We start from the raw sequence: 4,843 nt of genomic DNA on the forward strand, positions 1-4,843 counted from the left end.
ACGGAAAATTTCATTCATCTTTTGTATGATGGAATGATTCTCATTTCATCATAAGGGGGAGTATATGTAATAATGAATGAAATATTCATTTCCGAACATTGTTAAAGGGAATCTGATGCAAAGATCAAATATTCATTTCCGAACATTGTTAAAGGGGATTTGATGCAAGGGTCAAGGGGGAGTAACTTCGAAAATGGCAAGACTCAAAAGAAGAAGTGTGACTGAAGATAATCGCAGAAAGATTATTTATGTGCCACAACGACTGAGAGATGTTGAATGTGAAGATCATTTTTCACAGTAGTTTACTGAAGACTTCTTATTTGAAGATCCTTTGAAGATCACATCTTGTACAGTGTTTCTGAAGATTATTTTTGATCTACATTGTTAAAAGAGAAGATCACTGTGATTCTACATTCGAGGGGGAGAATGCTAGAAGATCTTTCTTAACAATTGATTGCTTGAAGATTATAAGTTGAAGATTTCATTTGAAGAAGACATATTGTGCATATTGTTTCAAAGTTCAAACAAGGACTCAAAGCGCAGAATTTTCTTTCAAGTCTGAATACAAAGGGGGAGAATGTTAGGACAGAAAAATCTGTATTAATTGTATTTGTCTTGAAAGTTTAAATATAGTCTATAATTGTAAAATTCAGCGTGTTTGACTTTCTTATAGAAGTTTGACTTTGACTTGTCTTTATATGTTGACCATATAAATAGTGGTTAGTGTTTGTAATTAGAGAAAGGAGAGATTATTGTAATAATTCATACGTAATAGAGGTGTTTGACCATATTTGAGTTGTTGACTTTTCCTCTCAAAGTTCTTCATGTTCTTACAAGATATATCTAAGAATCTGTCATGATTATGAAGCTAAACGAAGATTGATCAGTGATATTGTGGACTCACATTTAGTCTTAAGCCGGACAAGGGTTGGACGATTTATACCATAAACCAGACAAGGTATGGGAGAGTTATAGATAAACCGCCTGGTGAGTTGTCCGGATAGACTTAAACCGGTCAAAAGTCAGGTGGTTTAGTCTTAAAACGGTCAAGAGTTAGGCGGTTTAGTCTTAAACCGGGCAAATGTTGAGCGATTTATGAATGTTGAGATTATGTTAAATATTTTGAACGGAGAAGTAGGAATACGACTAGGTGGTGACCGGTTAGTTAAATTAGATGATGGTGAATAGTGTTGTCCGGATTTGTTATCCGGACAAGGTTGGGTTTTGAGTCAAGTGTTAAATCGGACAATTTGTGGAAGTGTTGTCCGGATTTGTTATCCGGACACGGTTGACTAGACTATATTTGACTTACGGAAAAAATAATGAGAAATTTTAACAAAATGAATTTGAACTGATAATAATTCCATTGACTGCGGTCTATTCTAAAAGGAGAGGTGATTAATAGGATAAGGGTGACATATCAAGGAGAGATCTGCATTTGGATATAAGGGTGGCATTTGTATATGTATGTTTAGTAATATAACACTTACTATTATATCCCTTAAGAATACCGTGGTCTGGAATCTTTATTTCTTTGTGATTTAAAGATTTAGGATCAGGGTTCTTGATGGAAATCATAGTCTGGATGTTATAGAAGAAGAGATAACAGGTTTGGCCTGAAACTTTGATTAAACATTATTTGATTCAAGAGGTTTAAAAGTGGTACTCTGATAATTGATTAGAGTAAACCTATTTTATTTTGATATATTGTTTACAAGCAGAGACTGTTGGCTTGAAAAGTGAAAGGTATTGATATTATGTTTTTACTTATTCATATATTGTGTTATATATGAAAGTTGTTATACCTAAATATTTTGGTGATTTTCATCTTGCAATAACATAAATAGGGTAACTCACTAGACCTTTCGGTCTAACCCTCGTTTTGCGATAGTATTGCAGGAAGTGTTGACGGTAAGTGGAAAGGAAAATGTAGTTATTTCTCTATATGCTTATCTGCATGAAGTGGTATAAGAGCCTGAGTTTAAGGGTTTTAGGTATTCAATAGCATGATACCTAGACTTAAACTGTTTTATTACATGTTAAGGGTCCCGGACATAGTTAGCACCATTGAAAATAAATATGATGAGTTGAAAGAACAATATGTAAGGTAAATTTTAATTACATCTGGCTAGTGTAATTATGAATTTACAGGTACATACCTGAACTTGAATACTTCATTATATTTGGGAATGCGAATACGTGATTATTAACACTAAAATTTGCAGATCTCTAGCCAAACTCAGAGATCTGAAAGAACGGCTCGACCGAAGTCTGAGGAAAGGGAAGAATCACCCGTTAATCTTCTGGCTAGTACGTCCGAAAATAGAGGTCGGGGAAGACCAAGGGGATGAGGCAGAGGAAGAAGTCAGTCTCAGGGAAGGGGTCGGACCGAAGTTTATTCTAAACATGAAGAATCCCATTCTGGGAATGTTCAGGAAAGATCAGAGCCACACCCGGAATATGTAACCAGGGATATGTTGGCAGAAGAAATGGGGAAGTTGCGAGAAACTCTAACATCTATCATGGGAATACCAGCTAGGGTGGAAACAGAGAGAATAAAAGTTCATCCTTCTGTATCGGTTACTCACAACAAGGAGGGAGATATCAAAATGTTTCTAGCATGCAAGCCACCAACATTTTGTGGGGAAAGGGATCCAGTAAAAGCTATGTGCTGGATCAAAGAGTTGGAATCTGTGTTTAACACCATTCGGTGTCCGGAAACAAATAAAGTTTGATTTGTTGTTTCTGTATTGAAATCAAATGCTTTGTTCTGGTGGGAAGTTGAATCATTGACCAGAACAGATGTTTTACAAATGTTATCTTGGACAAAATTTGTGGAACGATTCAAGCGTCAGTTTTGTCCTATGACGGCAGTAAGACAAATGGAAGAAGATATCTTCAAGCTATAACATGAAAATGGAACAGTTCGGGAGTATATTGAGAAATTTATTGAATACTTTCGATTTGCCGAACACTATGTTTAATCTGAATCGAGGAAGATAGAAAGGTATATCTGGGGTTTGAAACCCTCAATCAGAGAGTTTGTAATTGCTATGAACCCCAATACCTTTTCACTGACAGTAGATGCTGAAGTGACAGAACGAAATAAGAATCGGCAATCAGAAGGAAAGGTTGTGGAAAAGAGAAGATGGGAAGGGTCTTCGTTTAATTTTCGAGGGTCAAATGGAGTAAGATATGATAACAAATCTGAGCAGAAGATAGGTGAGAAAGTCTGCTCACAATGTCGACAGGTTCATCAGGGTGAGTGCAAGATGGATCCAAGGAAGTGTTATAAGTGTGGTGAAGCAGGTCATTTGTTTAGAAGTTACCCAACTAACCAAAGGTGTTTTAATTACAATTCTCCGGATCATATTCGACCGAATTGTCCATTATTAAGAACTCCGCAGTTAACAATGGGGAGTAATGCGTCAGGTACTCGGGGAAGACCTACGGGTAAACAGAGGAGGGCAAGGAGGGGCACAAGGACGGTCCTTCCAAATGACAAAGAACGAGGCAGAGGCGTCACCAGATGTAGTAACATGTACCTACCTTCTGAATTCTATACATGCTAAGGTGTTATTTGATTCTGGTGCAAAATTTTTGTTTGTATCCCCATCGTTTGCTCAAACTGCATGCCTGAATTCTGTATTACTTGATGAAGAATTAGTAGTTGATACTACTAATAGTCAGGAAATTGTTACTAGTGTGTTCAATAACTGTATTATTGTTATTGAGAGTTGTGAACTACCAATTCGATTATTCCCTATGCCGATGAAAGAATTCGATGTGGTGGTGGGTATGGACTGGTTGAGAAAGTATCAGGCTAGTATTGTTTGCAATAAGAAAATGATCAGAATTACTTTGCCAGAAAAGGGAACAGTTGTTATTTAGGGTGATCGTCAGAATCACCATACTAGCATTTTAACAGTGATGAAAGCTCAGAAAAGTATCCGTAAGAAATGCCAGGGATGTTTGGCATATGTAATTGATGTAAAGAAAGAGAAAGGAAAGCAGGAATTAATCCCAATTGTTAATGAATATTCGGAAGTCTTTCCGGAGGACTTATCTGGATTACCGTTGGATCGAGTAATCGAATTTCAAATTGATCTCATACTAGGGGTTGCACCAGCAGCAAAGGCACCATACCGGTTAGCTCCATCTGAATTGAAAGAATTGGTTGCACAGTTGAAAGATCTGACTGATAAAGGATTTATTAGACCCAACACTTCACCTTGGGGTGCTCCGGTCTTATTTGTCAAGAAGAAAGATGGATCTATGCGAATGTGTATACATTGTCGTGAACTGAACAAGTTGACAATCAAGAACAAATATCATTTGCCAAGAATTGATGATTTGTTTGATCAGCTAGTGGGAGCAAGTTATTTCTCCAAGATTGATTTAAGATCAGGGTATCATCAGCTCAAAGTCAGGGAGAAAGACGTTGCTACAACAGCTTCAGAACTAGGTACGGCATCACGAATTCTTAGGTATGCCATTCGGCTTAACTAATGCACCCGTAGCCTTTATGGATTTGATGAATAGGGTATGTAAGGAATATCTTGATAAATTCGTTATTGTATATATCGATGATATTCTTATATACTCTAAGACTAAAAAAGAACACGCAGAACATCTTCACCTGATATTGGAACTATTAAAGAAAGAAAAGTTCTATGCAAAGTTATCCAAGTGTTAGTTCTGGTTAAAGAAAGTACAATTTCTGGGTCATGCCATATGTGAAGCTGGGGTAAAGGTGGATCCAGTTAAAATAGAAGCAGTTGCAAAGTGGGAAGCTCCGAAGACTCCTTCTGAAGTCCAAAGCTTTTTAGGACTGGCAGGTGAC

The sequence above is a fragment of the Cynara cardunculus genome, unplaced genomic scaffold, assembly GCF_001531365.2.
Source record: "Cynara cardunculus var. scolymus isolate 2C unplaced genomic scaffold, CcrdV1 Un_Scaffold_1262, whole genome shotgun sequence".
Classification (NCBI taxonomy): domain Eukaryota; kingdom Viridiplantae; phylum Streptophyta; class Magnoliopsida; order Asterales; family Asteraceae; genus Cynara; species Cynara cardunculus.